Here is a 23680-nt window from a genome sequence, read left to right as displayed (position 1 = left end):
TATGTTCGCACTCGACAAACAACCAATTTGGCTTCTTTGAAAAAGCAGTAAGATGCTCTATTTCGGTTATCGCGTCGCTCTTGCCGCACAGCCATATTAGTTCAAGCCGGACGAAACACCTAACTGCTCGCCGAGTGATTGAACGTGATTTGTGTTTAGTTATATACATATACTACATAGATCCAACTATTAATAATGGTTATTCCACCAAGCAATAAATTAATTGTAAATAGTAACACTCTTATTTCAATCAAACATTTTATATCATTTTTATGCAAAGAAATGTTTTATTTTATTGAGTAATATTTAGTGTAATTAAAGAAAATATTATTTCATCAAAATATATTGTTTCAAACAATCATATTTTTTCTGTTAAACAATATGGTTTAAGGATGTTCTGGTTATATCTTTAAAACGGTGAAAAGTCGATAAAAATTTGTGAGATTGTTTTTTCAGTCTTCCTGATGTGCTACAAAAAAGTTAAAACAAACCCACTAAACAGTTGCTGAGTTATAACGATTTTAAAGATCCCTGGTAGAAATTGCCTTGCCAGCGCCACGACACTTGTCAGCGCCATGCAAGTTTGCCACGCCACAGCCTTATCCTAAAAACTAGAAAGAGCCATATCAGGGCCATGTCCGCGCCTAATATGGCATTTACATAAAATTGAACGGGCGCAGGTCTGGATTTGACTGAGTTTCTAATGCGATCCACACTTGCGCCACGTTAGGTGCTGTCGAGATTCTTCTCTTTGGCTTCTAGATCGACTTCTTAATTTTTAGAAATTTATTAAAACATGTACGTTAAAATTGAGACAGGATTATTTTATCCTTTACCTGCCGCGGCCGGAGTCCTTCGGCTGGCAGAGCTCTACTAATTTATCTGGCAATAAATAATAATAAATGATAATAAATTATAATAAATAATAATAAATAATAATAAATGATAATAAATAATAATAAATAAATGGTAAATAAATAATTTGGTTTGGCAATAAATAATAAATAATTAAATTGGGCGCTAATCAGTTGTAGAAGAACTGATAGGCTACAACTACATCTATCGTAACGCTTTGATCGTGATCGTAAGCAATGAAGTCGTCGTCTTTATTATTCATTAATTCCCACGATCAAAGCGTTACGATAGATGTTAGTTGTTACTTTAGGTTATAATTGCAACGCCAGACGAGCATCGTAATTGTGGAAAGAGTTCAAGCTGAATCAAGTCATACGACGAGCTTACGATAGCGATTACGACGAGCTTACGACCGCTTACGATAAACATTACAATAGATGTAGGGTGCATTCGGGGAGACGCTATTAACGCTATAAACGCAAACGCTATGAACTTCGTTAGAGGAGCCAATAGCGCGACAGCGATAGCAAGCTCCCCGAACGCAGCTTAAGCGCCAATAGTATTTCGTGCCTCACCTCGAAAATAATAGCGCGAGTGATGACATCACGCTGCCTTTACAGTGACGTCATCATCGTATATCACAGCGCCACAAAGCGTCTTCTCGAACCGTTTTGGACGATAATTGTGCTAATAGCGTGCTCCCCGAATGCACCCGTAGTTGTAGCCTCACACGACAATGGATAGTAATAAAAAATTAAAATCAAAATTTCGAGCGCAAAAATATCGCCAGATGAAAAAATTTAAACGCCATTATTTGTCATTATTTGAAGAAGAAAAATACGATACATGTAATAAACCAAGTACTAGCGGTATAACATCAGAAGGTATTAATCATATACATCACGAATAATATCGAAGCAAATATTGTATTGTATGTAATAGTACAGTTAAGAAATATGTTTTATTATTTTTAAAACCATAAAAAATCAAACAATAAACCAAGGCAGTTCCAGTAAATCTATCAACGTGGATGCAGATAACATATTTAAAAAATATGAAATAATATTACCTGCAAAAACAAACGAAGAATTTGGGCATATAAATATTAAATTAGACAAAGATAGGGAATTTCGAACCAATTTTGTGAGTTTATTTTACAAAACATAATAATTTATTATTATTTGAAAAAGGGTATATATATTATTTCGTTAAAAATAATAAAATTAATTATATTTTTAGTGTGAGCATCTTTATCGTTATATTGAATTTAATTCAACGTTAACAAAAAATATCACAACGATTTTAAAAATCTGTGTAACGCGCGATATAGCAGTCACATATACTGCTACTAAAACTATGCTTGGCAAGAAAACAATGAAAGATGAACCATTTTACTCATGTATAGAAGGTACATATTTTATATTATATAATTAATATTTTCTCGAAATGAGAGAGAGAGAGAGATTTTGCTGTCATTGCAGCGCCGACTCCGAACGTTAAATCTTTATAAATATTCGGATTTTTAGATATATTTCTTCAAAAAGAATTTAAAGGAGAAGCTGTATCAAGGAATGGTCTTGTAAAGGCATTGAGTGCAGCGCTTTCCAATGCAAAGACTGGGAAGGACATAGAAAAGACCGAATCAAGTGCAACAAAGATGTGTAAGACTACCTGGAGACCAGCGAATATTTGTTCGTTTAATTTCGCTGCGATGTCCTACTCGCGAATAAAGGCATTATAGTGTTAGGTGAAAAGAAGTACAAAGTTTTTGTTTTTATCTGGAACATATGAAATTATTAAATGTAAAACTGCTGATGTAAGACTGTGATTATTTGCCAAATATTAAGGTATTTTATTTTTAATTATAATGGTGTCATTTTATCTCCCTATTGAACTTAATACCACTTCCTTTATCTCGTTGATATAGAGTCACGTTTGTCATTGTATAATACATATTTATTTTCATGTTTCCTAATTTATGAGATAGATTATTAGTTCAATTGACAGTCTGTTAAAAATAACTAATTAATAAATAATCTTTAAATAAATGCATTATATGAATTTAGAAATTGTACCTTATTGGCGCCATGTTAGCGCCATACACGTGCCATGTTAAAAACTCGCTAGCCCCATGTCTGCATTATGATAGTACCTTATTGCCGCCATGTTAGCGCCATACACGTGCCACGTTAAAAACTCGCTAGCCCCATGTCTGCATTATGATAGTACCTTATTGCCGCCATGTTAGCGCCGTGCCAGCACCACATCAAATCTGTGGCGCTAGCGGGCAAAACGTGACGTTTCGCGGATGGCGCTTACCAGCGTGCCATGCCAGCTCCTGAAGTGGCAGTGTGGAACGCTGGTCAGTGCCAGGCAAGCGCCCAGTCAAAATTTCTACCAGGGATGTATTGGAGGTATTTCAAATATATATTGAGAAATGGCTAAAAGTTCGAAATGTTTCTTTTAAATTAAATTAAAAATACTCTGTAAGTGACTAAACAATTTAAGAGTTATTTAAATTTAGTTGATAAAATTAACATTATCCCTTATGGAGAATCGACATTTTTGCGGTAAGTATAAATAAAAACAGTCAGATATTTCTAAAACTTTTTTTATATGTAAAACATACATCATTAATATTGTATTTTAAGTTTCAGAACTTTTTGCTAAATTTTTTCATTTTTTAATTGTTTATACAATACTAATTATTTAAATGACAAAAAACCACACTCAAACTATTAATGGTAATGCTTTCTAACATATAAAAAATTTTGAGTTGTTTGACATATATATATGCATGCAAAGTCTTCATTTTAGTAATTTTTTATTAAGAGCTAACTTTTGGCAGAGATTGTATCGCCAGAACATCCTTAATGCAATAAAACTACAAAATTTGTATATTCAAGAAAATAATGTTTTACTTAAAGTAATATTATTTCCATAAAATAAATGTAAGCCAAACAAATAGAAATAACGAATGTAAAAAAATATTTTTATGTAACACGTGCATGGAAATTGCGCACGCTACGCGTGCGTGATAGACCACTTTCCACGCACTTGCACACCCTATTCATCTTACAGCACTTGTTGCACAAATAACTATTCTCTGTGATTCATATGTAATTTATTGTAAACATTAATTAAATAAAAATAAAACGTATAAAACCTAATATGCTAGTAAGAAAACTATAGAAAAATTAAGACACTACGTAGAAATAAAATATTCTCTTTATAAAAGTTACTTTTTATAATATAGAATTTGTTTTGTAGCATTTTAATATTTTGACATGTACACATATATATTTATTTTTGATATTATCCGAGTGGAAATTGGTCTAGCCAATCTGTTTTTACAGCTAATGGCTGTATCACGCAGGCTAGATATGTTATCTAGCCATTAACTAGCTTAGTATTAGCTATAATTTATGAATAATTCTTCGCTGTCTAGTACTTTTTTAGCCCCTGCACTGTAAATATTGGAATAGATAACGCTGGAAACTTTTAACAAATTAGCCAGCCATTATCTGTAGCCACTACTAATTAAACATTTGTTAGCATTCGAATAGTAAAATTGTCATTCTTAAATAGTTTTTTCGTAACAATTATCATTCTATTATATTAGAAATGTAATTTTAAGAATTATTAAATCTTTCGGCAATCTTTACTAAATGATATTTTTACATTGTTTAAATTTTAATTTTTTAACATATTCGTATTTATATAGACAGTAATTGAGCATTTAAAGTATTAAATATTGTTTAGCAATTTAAAAATAATTGCAGGTTCGTATTTTATATTACGTTATAACACATAAGAAAAATTTAAAACTTAATTATTACTAATACTCGATAGCGTAGTGACGACTGTCTAACTCATCAGCGGTGCCCAACGACATGCAGTACCAAGTTCGAATCCTTTCGGTAAATGGAAATTTTAACTAACAAAATTTAATATAACTAGACATCACAGACGCGCGCTACGCGTGCGCTATTATTTATTTTTAATATTTCACTGTTACCATTACACTATTAACCACACAACTGTCAAAATATGCTATGACAGCCGCTCATAAAGTAAGCGCAACAAGAGAACCAATCGTCGGCATCGTGGAAAAGCGACAACAATATTTCGATAGATTCGAGTATCGATGACATGCCTTTTTTAGAAGAGGAGAAGTTTTGTTACAGCAAAACTTCATCTAGCAAAAATGCAACAGTTAATAAATCAATGAAAAAAATTAAAAATTAATTTTTCCATATATTTTTAATCTAGCCCAGGCTAGCTGATTACTACACCTTGGAAAATTTATGTAGTTTTGTTAAAAAAGATCCTTGTTAAAATTTTTGTGTAAAATAATCAACACATACATGTGTAGATTTAACATATGCCTGCTATGTTAATTAAACTTAATAAATTTAAAATATAGAATTATTAAAATAATTTAAAAAATATGTTAAAAAAACACAATTTAAACGTATTTATTAAATATGTTAAAATTTACACACAGAAAAAGTGTGTTAATTTTACTCTATAACAGAAGTGGGAATAAAAATTTACAGAAAAAGAGTGTTGATTTTCCAGTGAAAATCCGACGAATCCAGTAAAATTTTTTTATTTTCGTTAATTTCCTAATATTTTATGAGCGATCAAACTGAAAATCGGCACCGAAAAAATAGTGACGACTTCGCCCCGGTCTTCCCTACAGTTATAATACAATTAATCTGTACTTTCAGCATTATTCATAGTACGATTACAACATAATCAATCTTTAACCCACCGGTGGGGTGCAATGGGTCATCTCTTGACGTTTTTCACATATTAGATACCTAAAATGCTTATCACGACATTGAGGTTCAAGTATAAAATATAATTTTGTTTTTCACGTTAAGTATAAAAAATGAAACAAAAAACGAAAGACATACAAAATGCATTTAGTGACACATTGTGCTCCACTAGCAATAGACCAATTTTATAGTAAAAATCAATTATTTCTCGAACTACAAATAAGAAAACATGGGCACTGAGCGACGCACGGGTAATTATACTGTCAACTATGACCGAAAACCTAGGCTTTAGGAAAGTGAGGTTAGCTTTTGACATTTTTCGACAAGCGAAAAATTTACTTTCCAGAGGTCCAAATCTATTATTATTTTTAATATTATTCACAAACTGTCATCGAAGTTCCTTTAGGTCTCAAAGTTCAATTTAACTCAGCCTACTACAAAAAATTTCATTACTTACTTTTGCATCAATAACCTCTGAGAAAATCTAATGTGGCTCACAGTGCCCCGTGACACATTGTGCTCCACTCTCCCCTATGACAACATCCATTGTATCTTTGTTACTTCTCTATGTAAATATTTCTCAACGTTGCTTTTATTTTTTTTATTCTTAAGAGTTTTCTTACCAAGAAATTTTATTTCTAATTTTTATTTCTCTAAATTAATTTTGTATTTTTTTAAATACATTATTTTTTAAATATAGGTAATATACAGAATGTATCATTTTAAATGCCCTAAGCAAATATCTCGAAAAATATGGAAAATACGGAAAAACGTTTCAGACGAAAGTTGTTCAGTTTGAAAGGGGACACGATCTTAATGTGAGTCATATCGTAGATGTCGTTTTGAAGAAAGTAACTAATTTTTTAAATAAAATAATTTTTTCCTTCAAATATAAAGTTCTAGATCGTCGAGACGTTTAAAACATTATAATAAAGCTCTCTTTCATTAAGAATTTCCTAATATTTTAAATTTTGTCATAATATTTTTAATGTAAAATATAAAATATCTCGTAAAGTATTCACTTTTCGATGACTTTACCTTGATACATAATGATTTGATTAATTTTTATACATAATAAAAAGAAAATAAAATACAATAATAAAAGGAATTAATTGTTGTAAAAAAAAACAAAAAAAATTATTTTAAAAAATTCTTGCATTTTGTAGACGCATTTAATTTTGCAAAATTGCAAATGTAAAAATATTATTATTCGCTTCCTTTCATTACACATTTGAATAATTGTAAAAAAAAAATAAATATCAATTTCGAAATATGAATATATTATGTATCTAAATATAATAAAATAAAACGCACGTCAAACAAAATATGACCAAGTTATAGAAAGAAAAGAAAGCAAAATATTTCGGCATTAAAAAAACGATGACGCTTGGCAAACGCTCTATCGTGTTCCAAAGTTAATTCGCAATTGTGCGATGATAACGCCTGCTCCCCGCTTGTCATATAGTCGCTTGTAATAAACTCGACGTTTACAAAAGATCCGTGCGTACGTAAATGCATACGTGCATAAGATGTCGTGAAAAAAGCATATGATGCGATGCACATTATATCACATAACACTAACTATTATAATAGATAAACAGAATTTATTATTAATTTTACAATCCCCTCTCCTCTTTGTAAAAAATTAACATAGAATTAATATTAACTTTTAAAAATTAAAAAAAATGTCATTTTTATTTCTTAATTTATCATCAATGAAATTATAAATTCATATTTATAAATCTATTTTATTTAGCAATCAAATAATACCATTTTTGTACAAATTGAAATGTCGGAAAATATTTAAATATTAATAAATAATTATATTTCCTTGTAACTTTTTAAATTCTTTATTAATTAACAATTATAGTTTTCTGTTAAATTTGTATACATTATATGTATATTTTTGTTATAAAGCTTGTTAACATATATTTATGAGTTAATTAATATTAAATTTTTATATTACATAATTTATTTCAATTTCTTTTTATATATGTGTATTAAATAACACACGTTTACATTATACTACATTTATATAACTTCTCTCTAATGTTATTATTTACTGTTACAATTTGTATCATAACAAATGTTATTTATTATTGCTCTCATTATTATCCCGTTAATATAATTATTTTACAATTTCAAAACAAAATTCGACTTTAATTTAAGATCCTGTATGGTCAAAAATTTCTCAGTCAAAAAATTAGTATTCATCCCGCCAAAAAAAAATACGGTGTATTATTAGTTATCGTCAGTGAGCCGGCATTTAAATGAGCTCTCGTTTCTGGTCTTACGTAATTTGCTGAACGCTTGGTTGTAAAGAGCAAGCAGCGACACGATCGCTCGGTCGGTCGGTTGCTTATTCAGTAACGCTATGACCCGTATTTCTCAGTACAATATACTTCGGTTTCTTTTCGTGTTTTCCTTTTCAGAGGAATTGTATCACATAATTAATAATAAAGCGCGTAATACCAAAAACATCGTAATGCACTAGTGCATAATGTATAATTTAATTTTACCAATCTCAAAAAACAAAATTTTTATTTAGTTTTTACTAATTAGTAACCTCTGTAAACCTAACACTCTCACCATTTAAAAAAAGTTCGAATATATGGCACAATTAAGTGCTAATTTAGAACTAATTTATTGTTTTATTCCCGAATGTAATACTCCTATCCATTCGCAGAAAATATCGTATAATAATATAAAAAGTGGGGATGTTGCCTTCACGTTATGCTAGCACCCCCACTTCTGAAAAACACGTATAGAATACCGTAAAGAAAAATTGGATATATCAAAAAAGCATCAAAAGTATTGAACGATTATAAATGTACCGTAACTGCATAAGAGCAAAACGGTCAAAAATAAAAAGTTAACCATATGAATGTAACATTAAACTATGTCTCCAATCAAATACTCGTAAAATACTTTATTGTTGAATTTATTGCTCATAAAACAGCTTTGAAAATGATTGAAAACGCACAAAGATACAAGAGTACATAAGTATTGTATATTATACAAATTAGTTGCTGTAGCGATTTTGGTATTAAAATAATCCTAGAATTTAGTGCTCTTAAAAAGTCTGATTCCGAATATATTGCTTCAATTAACTTATTTATTTAACTTAAATGTCAATCAATTTTTTGTTAAGTTAAATAGTGAGCACTAAATTCCAAGATTATTTTAATTACAATAATTTTCACAGCCGTTTCCTGCGCAATAATTTCCAAAATAAAGTATTTTACCGAGTATTTAATTGGAGAAACAGTTTAATGTTATATTCATATAGTTAGATTTTACCATTTTGCTATTACGGTAACTATGGTATCGGTACATTCATAATCATTTAATATTTTCGATATCTCTTTGCAGTATTTTAAAGCACAAAATTAGCATAAAATTCTGGTATATCGTTTTTTTTTAATGATATTCTATACGTGTTTTTAAAGAGAAGAGTGCTAGCGCAACGTGGACAATACCCGCACTTTTGATATTAATTTCCTGCAAATGAATAGAAGCACTAAATTCGGGACCAGAGTAATAAATTAGCACTGAATTAGCACTTAATTGTGCCCATATACCTAAACTTTTTTTCAATAGTAGTGATAGATTCACCTATCTAAAAAAATAAAATAAATATCTAGAAGAGTCTGAAAAAGCTTTCGACCCGAAGTGCACACAATATTTTTCACAACATCTTTACGAAAATGTTTGATTTTTGAATGCCTGTAGAGTGTGTGCGTTTGGTGTTCCATTCGTACAGTTCATACGCGCGTATCGTTAAATGGAAAGAAAAAATAGAGTAATGCGGGGTCCAGAGGCAAAGCCCCTGGTGGGAGGTGCGGGGGGCAAAGCCCCCCACATAACACAAAATTAAAACAATAAAAATATTTAAAAAAATATATAAATAATTTTTAATTATTACACTAAATCTGATTAATTTGGGATTTTATTTAGGGATATTATGTAAATAGAGATATTATATAATTAGTTATCTCATTATTTAATGACATTATTAAGAAAAAACAATTCCAAATCAGTAGTTTTAATACAAATAATTTTTGAAATAATAATTATTTTTTTATGGTAATTCTTCAGAATAGGGCTTTTTCCGAATTTTGATATTTTCTTGCGGTTTTTTTGGTAAAAACCTTTGTTGTGACTCCGACAGTAATAATCAATCGGGGGAGCCCAAAAAATATGCACCCTACCTATTTTTTTTACCTATTTTTACTTTATTTTTGATAAATGTCTAGATTAAGGGCGCATACACTTTCCACGCAAACCGAGGTTCACGCACACCCCCCCCCCCTGTTTTTGGGGGAGGTGCGGTAGCCCCGAAATAGTTCACGCATACACTTTCCACGCGAACCGAGGTTCACGCACCCCCCCCCCCCCCCGTGCTTTCAGGGAAGGTGCGGTAGTCCCGAAATAGTTCACGCATACACTTTCCACGCGAACCGAGGTTCACGCACACGTATGTGTATGCCCTGCTTTATAGAAGTTGTGATTTTCGTTAAAGCAGGGCATACACACGTATGTGTGTGCCCTGCTTTATAGAAGTTGTGATTTTCGTTAAAGCAGGGCATACACACGTATGTGTGTGCCCTGCTTTATAGAAGTTGTGATTTTCGTTAAAGCAGGGTATACACACGTATGTGTGTGCCCTGCTTTATAGAAGTTGTGATTTTCGTTAAAGCAGGGCATACACACGTATGTGTGTGCCCTGCTTTATAGAAGTTGTGTTGTTTACATGAAGCCGAGTAGGAACGGGAGGAAAGGAAGACGAAGAATGTACTACGCGACGAACAAAATCATATAACAAACGGTCATATAGGTTCATGGCGTGCTTTACAAGCTTGTTTATATATATATATATATATATATATGTGTGTGTGTGTGTGTGTAGGTCCAGAGGTATGTTTCGGGACTGTTTACGTTTTTTGAAATGTACAGTCCTGGAATATAACGCATATATATGTAATCAGATTCAAAAAACTGTCCCGAAAATTGCCGTAGGACATCAATTTTTTCCAGGACAGTCCTGGAAACTGCCAAATGTCCCGGAATATACCGATATCAAAAATAAAAGTCCCGGAACATACTTCCGGACCTACATATATATATATATATATATATATATATATATATATAGAATAAAACATATTTAAATAATTAAATACTTTTAAAGCGCGTCACTAACCTACATAGGTTAATGACGCGCTTTAAACAATTAAATACTTTCAGTCATTTTGAGCAAAAACGCTTTAATTGAGCCTTATTTCATCGAAATCGGAGAGGAGTGAGCTTTCCTTCAGATTTACTAAAATAGGAAAAAAATAGGTAGGGTGCATATTTTTCGGGCTCCCCCGATTGATTATCACTGTCGAAGTCACAACAAAGGTTTTTACCAAGAAAACCGCAAGAAAATATCAAAATTCGGAAAAAGCCCTATTCTGAAAAATTACCCAATTTTCAAATTAGAAGATCGAATTATTTCCTCGATTTTGTATTTGAGGAAGCAAGTGTGGCGAGTATGGCGCGAAAAGACCCCGCACAACTCTTATGGAAATTGAATTTCGGGAAATTGGCTAAAGCTTTGGAAATAAATAATTTATGTGATGCTGATCACAATGGGCAAGATTCACAATAATGAACCGTTTAAGCTCTATCAGCCTTCAAAAGTTACAATAAGGTATTATTTCAGTATTATTGTGGGACAGTAAATTACAATGTAATAATTTTGCAGAATCACACAATTTATTTTTTTTGTTAATACAAAAATATGTACATGTATGTATATATACACTTATCTAAAACCCGGCTGGCGCACAGAAAAAAAAGAAGCATCAAATCAACACACTGATATGCTCTTGTATATATACGTAAGAATATATGGAGGGGTAAAAACCATAGTAGTGTAAATCAAACTTTTAAAAATATTTTCTAGCGTGCATAGATGTAATTTATATATTGTACAAATTGAATCTATGCACACACAAAAATATTTTTAAAAATTTGACTTACACCACTATGGTTTTTACCCCTCCATATAATCTTCTTATAAAAATTTCAACTTCTTATTTCAACTTTTTTGTCTTAATTGAACCATATAAAACTTTGTTTAACTATATGAATAACTTCATTCAGCAAGTTGTCTTCGTTTAACAATATAATCTCATTTCAAGATTTTATATTCTTGCATATACCTATACAAGTATATCAGTGTTGATTTGACACTTCTTTTTTTCTGTGCGGCCGAGGTATGACAGCGCGGTTATAGTTCATGTAAGTGTGTACATACATGCCATGTATATACTTGTTTTTACATAAATACATATTTTTGTATATTAATAAAAAGAATAAGTTATGATTCTGCAGAATAATACATTATAATCAATTGTCCTACAATAATATATACTAAAATAACACTTTATTTTGACTTTTGAACGCTGATAGCGCCTAAACGGTTCATTATTGTAAATCTTGCCCATCTTGTAACTTTTGATCAGCATTACATAAACTATTTATTTGCAAAGTTTCAGCCAATTTCACCGAAATCCAATTTCCATGAGCGTTATGCGGGGTCCTTTAATCTTTTGTATATATCTTCCAAAAATATTTTTTATTTTTCTTTGTTTTCGTATCAGTGGGCCTTATCACTACATCTCTTAATACATCATACGCTAAATAAGTTAATTTTTATTTAAATCTTCGTATATACAGGATGTTCCAGGTTCCAGGTTAGGTCAATAAAACTTCTAGGTCTTATAGAAAATTAAATTTAGAACAAAAAAGTTCCTATAAACATAGGTCCGGAAACGCTTCGTTAAAAAATTATAACTAATAAAAATTTAAAAAGCTTATATTTTATTTGATACGTAATTATTAGTATTTATTAGTTTGGCTTCTTCATAAAGAAAGCTTTATGAACGAAATAAAATAGAAGCAATGGTAGCGATCTGTAATAAGAAAGCAATGTGCAAGTTTCTAATTTGCACACTTTTTTCACTTTAAATTTAACCTTTTTATAAATTAAAAAATGGTCGGCATAGTAGCACAAGTGGGGTCTTACAATTGGCGCAATGTCAAATCAATGTTGACTTTGAGAGTTCAGTATTGAATTTAGCGATGATCGGTAAAGGGGCTCATTTTTTATAAAATTTTAAATTTGAGAAATGTCCGTAATTGCTCTAACTTCCGCAAATTTTAAGATATTAAGCTCATTTTTTTTTAATGAAGAGTAATATTAAAGAAAAGTTGGTATTAAATTTGGTGGTGATCGGTAAAGGGGTTCTTTCTTTATAAAATTTTGAATTTTTTGAGAAATGTCTGTGACTGCTCTAACTTCCGTGAATTTTGAGATATCAAGTTATTTCTAATTCTGTTGTATTATTTAGTCTTTTCTACCTCTATTTCATATATAATTCTTTAAGATTTGGTTGAATAGTTCTTGAGATATAGCCGTTTGAAATTTCAGGGAATTCATACATAGAAAGCAAAATGAGCAAGTTTATAATTTGTACACATTTTCATTATATTGGTAATTTTTTCTAATTCTATTACATTCTTAAGTCTTTTCTACCCCTATTTCATGTATAATGCTTTACAATTTGGTTGATTAGTTCTTGAGATACAGCCGTTTGAAATTTTGAGCGATACGTACAAGCATAAGACTTATAAAACTAAATCTAATCAATCAAATCTTAAAGAATTATATATGAAATAGAGGTAAAAAACTGAGAAATATAGTAGAAATAGAAATAGATCGATATCTCAAAATTTGCGGAAGTTAGAGCAACCACCAAACACACACATTTCTCCAATAATTACAAATTTTATTTTAAAAAAACCCTTTATCGATCATCGCCAAATTCAATATTAGCCTTCCTTACATGATACTCTATTGATTAAAAAAAATTCAGCCCGATATCTCAAAATTTGCGGAAGTTACACTGAAAAACCCATTTTAGTTGAATCAACTAAATCTTTTGACTGGAAAACTTTTTGTTATGTTAACAAAATTTTATGTTGTGTGAATCAAATTTTTTGTTATGTGAACTAAATTTTTGTTATATCCAACCAAAGAATCCTTAGTTACTTTCAACTAAATGAAAAGGTTTGAAAGATTATTTTTAAAAATCACAAAAAAACATGATTTGACAAAGTTTATTAGTTATAACTTTTCAATTAAGCAGATTATATTTATAGAAACTTTTTTGTTCCAAATTCAGTTTCCTATAAGACCCCTGAAGTTTTATTGACCTGACCTGACCTGGAATTAAATACCCTGTATAATTATTTTCAATATTTTGGAAAACTTTTATTGAATTTCTGTTTAATGTGTGTATATCTCGATGCTATTAATAAATTAATTCGAATATTTACGCAGTTATTTGAATTAAATGAATTTAAAATAAAAACGATATCTGTGTACGAAGGCAATATTTTTGTTTGTTTGTATGCAGCAAAAATTTCACATTGAATACAGTAAAAATCTTTCGATCGTCGTGATAGAAACGTATAATAATGTTTTTCTGTCTTCTGAACAGTGACCATAAACAGCGTCACGACTTTTTCGAAATGGCATGAGGTACAAAATTACTATTAATGGTATAAATTAGTACAAAATGGATACCATAATCCCATAAGTCCAGTTTGATTTTGTTGATTTGGTCCTACTGATTTAGCAGTGGTTTTCCTTCACTTTTAAACAAAATACACTTGTGAGGGATAATTAAAAGTAATGTTTGCTATTGATATTTCTCCTTCCATCTTTCGTTATTTCCAAACAAAATAAAATACAATGCAATACGTCATGCTGTTATCAAATCAGAATCTTAAAAAAAGGCACCGTAACAACTGTGCCGCAAACAACCTTCGTTGAATACTTTAACATGAAATAGTGACAATTGACGTAGTTCTACGTTGTTGTTTGCGGCACAGTTGTTACTGTGCCCTTTTTTTCAAATATATAATTTTATAACACACGTGCGTGAAAAGTAGCCCATTACGCGCGCGCCATCTGTGCGACAAATAGCCAATTCCCCACGCGAGAAATTCCCCATTCGAACCCGTGCAGGAATAAGATATTCCCGCACGCAATTCCTGCACGGCCTCGAGTGAGAAATCTCTCGCGCGTGCGAAATCGGCCATCCGTCGCACAGATGGCGCGCGCGTAATGGGCCTCTTTCCACGCACTTTCTAATATAAAATAGGGTGTGTAACACTTGCGGGTTGAGAATTGGACACGAGTGCGGAGTGGACGCACGAGCCGAAGGCGCCCTCGCCTTCGGCTCGTGCGTCCACTCCGCACTCGTGTCCAATTCTCAACTTCCTGCACTTGTTACACAAATAACTATTTTTCTAATTTTATCTTAGGCTCTCATATAGGAAGCTTTTTAAGTAAAATAGCAACTTATAGATATAATCATTTATTAGATAGAAATAAAGAACGATACGTTTGAATATATATACACATATACACATACATGTACATATATACACGTATAAGTACATATACACAAACATATATAGTAATTTTACATTGATTTTTGCGGCATTTCTAAATTTTTATCTAAAACTTGCTTCCTGATCATTTTTTTTAGCTCATAAAGTTTTATCTATGAAAAATTTACCAAATTATTAGCATATAATAGATTGGCTTCCTCATTGAGGAAACTTTATAAGCGAAGTAAAATGATGAAAAAGCAATCTGCAAATTTCTAAATTAAACATTTATTTTTATTATATTTGTAAATTTATAATAAAAAGCATTGTATATGAAATAGGGGTAAAAAACTTCATACACTTTTAAAGTAGAAATCGTTAACCTCTTCCCAGATCATCAGAAAATTCAATACCAACCTTCCTTTAATGAGATGCTCTATATAAGATTACATATAAAACTTATACTTTCTTTAGGCATAAATCAAAAATCAATTCACCGATCGACGCCAAATTAAATACCAACCTTTCTTTAATAATACTCTATATAAAATTACGTGTACACCTTATAGTTTTAAAGCAAAAATCGGTTACCCCTTCAACGATCTTCGCCAAATTCAATACCAACCTCTTTTTAATGATACTCTATATAAGAATACATGCATGTATAACTTATACTCTATTTAGACATAAATCGGTATCCCCGGATCAACGACAAATTCATGTCAATACAGAATCCTCCCAGTGTTAAGTATAAATTTCTTGCAGAAATCGATAACCCCTTCCCCGATTCTCACCAAAAAAAATGCCAACCGTCCTTTAATAATATTCTATATAAGATTACATGTATAACTTTACTTTTTTTTTAAACATGAATCGGTAACCCCTTCAACAATTGACACCCAAATTTAATACCAACCTTCTTTTAATGATAATCTATCCATCAAAAAATTCAGCTCAATATCACAAAATGTACAGAAATTAGAACACAAAAATTTGTTAAAACAGAAATCGGTAACTCCTTCACCAATCATCACCAAATTCAATACCAACCTTCCTTTAATGACACTCTATCCATAAAAACAAATTTCAGCTTAATTGATATCACAAAATTTACAGAAATTAGAGCAATCGCCGAGATTTGTTAAGATAAAAATCGGTAACCTCTTTTAAAGACTAAAGACTTTACAGAGAAAATGGGACTCTATAAGCTATCAAATGACACCTTATTACTCTACGATTATTAGTTTCAGAAATATAAACGTTCAAAGTGTGACATGTTTTCGTTGCATCTGTGCTTCTGGATTTAACCCCCCCCCCCCCTACTGTCACAAAGACGTAGTTCTACGTCAAAAAAAGATAAAAAGATCGCATAACCTCTTTCGGCACATATTGACCACACTGCTCTCCTTTCCCTTTCCACTCTTATCCTCTCTCTTCGCTTTCATTTTTCTTTCTTTCTTCGGTACGTAAATGTCGTAAATATGTATTTCATTTGGACACAAACAAGAATTCCTCGCAAGGAAATTATTATTATCAAAAATCAATGCGCGAAAATAAGGAATGACTTTATTAAAAGGTAAAAAAATGACATCAAGTTACACGCGTCCCTCGTAGTATTATAAACATTTGTACAAAAAATTTGATATAAAAAACTGGCGCCAATTTATAGTTGTCAAATAAATCTAATGTTTCAACATTTTATACTTTTACACACTAACAAGTAAATTCTTCCATCATTTGTATAAAAAAAATATATCAAAAATTGGCGCCAACCTTATAGTTGTCAGTAAAATCTAATGTTTCAACATTTTATTTTTATACACTAGTGAATAAATCCTTTCATCAAATATGTATAAAAGATTTGATATAAAAAACTAATGTGTGTGCCAACTACATCCTGCAAAAACTTGGCGCTGTTAAGAGGTAGGTATATCTTAAAGTATTGTGATATGTTTAGATTATTACACTAATAACAAATCATTAGATGTTCTTAGCAATGCGCTTTATTAGATTATTCTGATATTTTATTAATAAAAACAGAATATTTAACATATATCTGTATGTAATTAAATACCATCAGTAATAATATTTATAACTTATAATTCATTCCTTTTTTTATGTGACTAAAGTACCTGTCCATTTTTTATCGACTAAAAATATTTTAAGGTCTAGCAGCGCCAAGTTTTTACAGAATTTAGTTGGCGCGTGTTAGTTTCTTTTATATCAAATATTTTATGTACATGTGATAAAAGGATTTATTCTTTACTGTGTAAAAACATAACATTGAAACATTAGATTTTACTGACAACTCTAGATTGGCGTCAGTTTTTGATATCGGTTAAATCGCTGGAACTCTTTTTCTTACTTATCAGGAACTCTAGAACCCTTTGAGGAAAGGTAAGAACTCCAACAATTATATCAGAAATCCACAATTGGGGTGCTAACTTCACAGAGGTTTGATATCAAATCTTTTGTACAAATTATGGAATTCATTACTATTATAGATATCAGACACGCGCTTCGCGCGCGATATTTAGTTTTAACATTAGGTATATTATTACTATTACACTATTAACTCTTGATACATAAAACTGTCAAAATATACGATGACAAATGCTCACAAAGTCAGCGCAATGAGAGAACCAATCAACATCGCGGAAAAATGTCAACAATAATAGTTATTTGTGTAACAAGTGCGGAAAGTTGAGAATTGGACACGAGTGCAGAGTGGACGCACGAGCCCTCAACCCGCACGTGTTACACACCCTATTTTATATTACAAAGTGCGTAGAAAGTGGCCTATTGCGCGCGCGTCATCTGTGCGACGGATGGCCGATTCCGCACGCGCGAGAGATTTCTCACTCAAGGCCGTGCAGGAATGAAATATTTCCGCACTTCCTGCACGGGTTCGAGTGGGAAATTTCTCGCGTGGAAAATTGGCTATTTGACGCACAGATGGCGCGCGCGGAATGGGCCACTTTCCACGCACGTGTGATATAAAATCTCTTACACGGCTTCTTTTATGAGTGGAATGGTGTAAAAGTATTATTAAGGTCAATGCGTGTAAGGGATATACGTGAGCAAAGCGCATCTATTGAAAACGAGAATGAATGCAAGCACGCATGATCAGCCTCTTAATACTACATTTTTACAGTTCTTTCATATATTTCAAATACATAAAAATGATAGATGCAGTTCTCAGAGTCAAGGTACACGAATACTTAGATATTTCGATACAATCGCTCGTTCGTTTATTCACGGTACGCACGCACGCATGCACGCGAAGGCAAAGCACAGTGAAATGAAGACAAGCACAGTTAGTACTGGAGGAGGAGGGGGAACAATAATCGAGTCAATTCAAATGAGCATGCGAACAAAAAAAAGGCACATGCTCAATTTCGCTTAAGGTGCTGCTTCCTCTGAGTATTAACATATATGTATTACATGCGCACACGCACATAAGACAGACACAGACAAGGAGATATAAAAAGATAGAGAAAGACAAAGAGAGAAATAAAGAGGAAAAGTGGGAAGAAAAGAGGGATAAAAAGAGAAGGAGAAGTAAAGAAAGAAAAAAAAGAGAAGAAAAATAAAGAGAGAAAGAGAGAGAGAAAGGAAGAGAGGAAGAGAAACGGAGGAAGGGAGGGAAGGAGGGAGAAAGGGAGGGAGGGAGGGAGGGAGGGAGAGAGGAAGAGGGAGGGAAGGAGGGAGGAAGAAACAAAGGGGGAAAAAGAGAGGGAGAGAGAAACCAAGAAAAAAAAAGAAGGGAGAAAGAGAGATGAGAGGGGAGAAAGGAAAAGTAAGAAGAAAGAAAAAACGGAGAATGAGAGGGAAAGAGAGCAGAGAAAGAGAAAGGAAAAGAGAGAGAAGAGAGAGGAAAAAGAGAAAAAGGAAAAAGAGGAGAGAAAAACGCTCACGCGCGACGCTATTTATATTATGTAATAGATATATAACATATTTACATTAGAAAATATAAATGTTATAACATTATATAATTATAAGTGACATAATACATAATAAAAATAAATTAATATATTAAGTAATTATTTACAATAGGACCTTTTCTAAATTTTGATATTTTTTTGCGGTTTTCTTGGTAAAAATCTTTATTGTGACTCCGACAGTAATAATCAATCAGACCTCTATCAAGTTAGCCTCCCATATCGCAAAACAAATTCGCACCTATTAAAAAATTTAGTGCTATTTATGTGCTAATTTGTTGCTTTAGTCCGGATTTTGTTGCTCAAGCCGTTTAGCAGGAAATAGCAATCAAAATGGAGGGGCAGCTTGTTGTCAAACTAGCTCCCCCCCCATAATAAAAAACCTATATAGAATGCTCAAAACCAATACACTAGAATTGTTTATACTAAAATTTGTTGCTTTTTTGTTGCTTAAGTATTCGGATATACGTATTTTCTAAAAAACGTTATATTTAAAAAATGTTTTCACGCTATCTTAAAGCAACAAATTCTGGTATAAGTTTTTTTCGATTTGAGCATTCTATATATATTTTTTTTCACAATGGGGGCAGCTTGACACAGGTTCTAGCCCCACCACATACTGAAAAAGCAATAAAAAAGTCCCCTATTAAAAAATTAATTGTACTTGAATTTGTTGCTATTTTGTTGCTTTAAGATAGCGTAAACAAATTTTCGAAATATAAGGTTCTGTAAACAATACCACTAATAAATACTGCATCTCCGCGACCGTTATCTACGACTTTAATGTCTAAAAACTGACGTCTATTAAGCTGATACAGCCAATTCAGCACAATCGATTAAAATTTATACAGAAATTTAGTGCTCTTTTGTTGCTAATTTGTTGCTCAATTCCCAATTTTGTTGCTCCAGCCGTTTCGGAGAAAATAGTGGCTGTGCTAACTTATGTTTAAGTTAGCACAGCCATTCAAAAAATTGTGTTAAATAAAAAAAAGGACATATTCTTTTAGTGCTTTTTTGTTGCTAATTTATTGCTCCATTCCCGATTCTGTAATTTCATTTTTAAATCCTGGAAACTACCCCCAAAGCTATATCTCCTTAAAAACATACTCTAAAATTGCAAATTAGTCAGATATTTAATTAATTATGTTCAAGATTAGTTAATTACGTTTTACTGATTTTATTGCCAACCATTTGCATTAATTCCAATTTTGTTGCTCCACCCTTAATCCTTAAAAACTACCCTTAGCTTATCCTACAGCAGCACAACATCTTAAAATTGGAAATTAAATAGATTTCTGAATTGATTATGCATCCCTGATTTTGTTGCTCGCTATTTTTAACAAATTCGATTTTGTTGCTCCATCCTTAATGCTTAAAAACCACCCTTAGCTTATCCTACACCAGCACAACACCTTAAAATTGTAAATTACACAGATTTCCGAATTGATTATGCATCCCTGATTTTGTTGCTCGCTATTTTTAACAAATTCGATTTTGTTGCTCCACTATTAATCCGTAAAAAACTAAGATATTGTGGAATAAATTAAAATTACACAATCTTACTAGTAATTTGACAAAATTCTAACAATAAGTTCTATCTGTAAACTATGAGTTGAAATTTTTGTTAATTTATATTTATAAATATATTATAAAACATTTATTTACACATATAAATATAATTGTATTTATATTTGTACTTATAAATACAAATTATATTCGGGGCATTCCATGCCGACCTGGGTTTGACCCTAGACCTTTCGGATTTTGTCGGCGATTTTTTGTTATTATTCCACCTTTGATTTTTTTAGATCTTTTTTTTATAAAATTGATTTAATTATAATTTTTTAAACCAACATATCGATGGCCATAATTTAAAAATCTTAAATAATTCTCAAAAATCCTGTTAAATATAAAAATTTTTAAGCCTAGGCCCAAAGTGGACCGGCATTTGCTTCTAATTTTTTCGAGCTTTTAAGTTTTCTTCAAAAAAATATTGAAAAAAATTAGAAGCCAGACGTCAGTCCATTGTAAGTTGTTGCTTGAACATTTTTGTATATAACACAGAATTCTTGAGAATTTTTTCAGATTTTTTCGACGCAATTTTCTTTATTTTGGAATATTGCTTCGAAAATATTTGAAAAAATTCTAAAAAATCCTGTTATATACAAAAATGTGCATTGACTGCTTTAAGTCAATCGAGAGCAGGGTGTTTTTTAAGTAAGCACAAAAATTTGAAGCGGATATTCCGTGGCTTATTTTAGGAAGGAAATTTCGAAAATTTGGAAAACGTTTAAACCACGAAATACCATGTAGATGTGGTATTAAGAACCATTTTGTCCAGTATCAATGAAACATTTTTAAATCCACCAGTGACGTGCATCTTTGACACCGTATATTTTGAAAACGAAACAGTTTAGGGCATATGTTTATAGGACCATTTCTTCCTAAAAATAAGCTACGGAATATTTCCTTCAATTTTTTGTACTTACTTAGGAAACACCCTGTATATCTCAGCAAATACCAAGTAACATGCAACTTACATGCTAGTTATAATTTCCTACTCAACAGTGTAAGTACAATATAACACTTATGTTGCATTTACATTGTTAAGTAAGAAATTATAACTAACATGTAAGTTGCATGTTACTTGGTGTTTGCTGAGAGATATATTTATAGTAGGTACCGTGTGTATAATCTTATTATACATATACATATATCATATATCTATATATTGCTATATATATATACAGCAACATATATTCATATATCTATATATAATATATATATATAATATATATATATATATATATATATATATATATTCGCCGCGAGAAAACTATTATTAACCGTCATTTATTTACTCTATATTTAATATGCTCCAATTTGATTTCTAACTCAAAAGAAATGATTTTAATTATAATATTTTGTGCTTAGATATATAATAAATATACATTTATAATAGCGTTTCGTTTACACGGAAGAAAAGATAAATCTACTACATAATTATCCAAAGTAAATAACGTTACACAGATCGAAGAAAAAAAAGAATATATTCGAGGAGAGACGGTGGGAAGTGGTCCGAAAAGAGTAGAGCACGCGCATCTCTTAATGCGGTACAAAGAAAGTGCACGCACACATATGCACACATGAGGTGGAGAAGCGCGAAATTCTCGGCCGCACGCACGCATGCATGCATGCGCATGCAACGCCGGACGCCACCGTCGTGTTTCGAAGCTCATATACATACTTAAGTAGAGTATATGTGAACTACGCGAGGCGCGCCAACCGTCTTGGCTAGCGACGCGCGCGCATGCAGGAAGAAGCCATGATTGCACACTACACTAACCTGTCGGAGGCGACTCGCTCTCCCTCAATATCTCGCTTGGCGTCCTAACACCCGAAGTTGGCTGATGGTTGAGTATTTTCACTGCGCGTGGCCACACTGCGATCACCAAACTATTCACACTGCTTCGGTCTCTTTCTATATCTCTGTCTCTTTTCACTTGCTCCTTGTCTCTTTCCTTTCTTTGCGCTCGCGCGCTATATGTCCTCTCTCTCTCTCTCTCTCTCTCTCTCTCTCTCTCTCTCTCTCTCTCTCTCTCTCTCTCCTCCTCTCACTTTTTCTCACTTCTTTTACGTGATCTTCCTACGTCTTTCTTGAAAATATATTTTCAACTCGCCATCAATTCTGCCCAGAATTGCGCACAGCGGCGACGGCGTCCGTCTACCGGGTGACCGCCGTGGTCGGCACGGTGTACGGTGTATGAAATCACGCGAGTATACTGACCACCGGGCACACTGTGGTCCTCGTACAACCGTAAAACATGGATCGTGCACGATTCGCGGCGTACACGAAAGGAGTTTTCACGTTTCACTACTCTCGAATCGATTCGCTAATAACGCTCACAGATTCTCGCTACCTACGCTCTGGACTGCTGTCGTCCCTTGCTGAAGGAAAATGGCGGCCCCCGGCCGCCCGAGTAACTCGCGCGCGCCACCCGATGCTCATCGTCACCGGCCGAGCGCAGCCGAATGCGGCCGAGTGTATCCGAATGCCATTGGCCGAACGCCGAACCGGCCGAACAATGTGACGCGTTCGATTCGCTGAATGATTCACACAGAGACAACACATTGCTGTATGGATGTTAAATAGCGGCACCTTCGCCTCGCATCATCATGCAGCGCGAATCAGTGATGACCAATAAACGAACTTTTTATCGAAGAAAATATTTAAGATTCAAAATGATTTTGATTTGAACTTTATCACTGAAATTTCTGACAGAATTTGTAATTTTGTAAGTTTATAATCTTGATATAATACGAAAAAAAAACAATACATAGTACATAACGTAATAAATAATTTTATTTTAATTTTGTCGCAAATTAGATTGTCGAAGGTGTTTTATTTTTTAAAGAAACATGATGCAAACATGATGAAATTAGTAATTATAAACCAACGTTACTATTTCAAGGATTATTTAATAAAAATCTGTATTTATTTTTTTTTAATTAACTATTTACATTCTAAAATATATCTTAGTATTTTACTTGCATGAAAAGAGATAATAATTAAAGGAATAAGAAAAAATTAATTTATAATCAATTTTTCATTTTATAATATTTTTGATTTTTGATAAAATTTAGTTTCCC

At 32.1% G+C, this 23680-nt stretch overlaps 1 protein-coding gene and 1 long non-coding RNA gene across 5 annotated transcripts in view; one reads left to right on the top strand and one right to left on the bottom strand.

Moving 5' to 3' along the window:
• Positions 1 to 23021, bottom strand: part of Ctbp (C-terminal binding protein) — an 81946-nt gene extending 58925 nt beyond the window's left edge. For 2 of the 4 annotated variants that reach the window (XM_077420875.1, XM_077420881.1), the window contains exon 1: positions 22377 to 23020. The gene's annotated coding sequence lies outside the window, so the exon portion shown is untranslated. Of the gene's footprint in view, positions 1 to 22376 lie in introns of all 4 variants that reach the window. The other 2 variants (XM_077420879.1, XM_077420878.1) reach the window with 2 other exon arrangements.
• Positions 343 to 2490, top strand: LOC143905433 (uncharacterized). The gene is made up of 3 exons (XR_013259199.1): positions 343 to 1998; positions 2095 to 2263; positions 2382 to 2490. It is a non-coding gene; the product is annotated as an uncharacterized LOC143905433 (long non-coding RNA).
• Positions 23022 to 23680: the final 659 nt, after the last annotated feature.

The sequence above is a fragment of the Temnothorax americanus genome, unplaced genomic scaffold (genome assembly GCF_048541705.1).
Source record: "Temnothorax americanus isolate GAGA-0224 unplaced genomic scaffold, ASM4854170v1 Scaffold61, whole genome shotgun sequence".
NCBI lineage: Eukaryota > Metazoa > Arthropoda > Insecta > Hymenoptera > Formicidae > Temnothorax > Temnothorax americanus.
The sequence above is the reverse complement of the archived record's forward strand: the minus strand, read 5'-3'. Positions and strand labels throughout refer to the sequence as shown.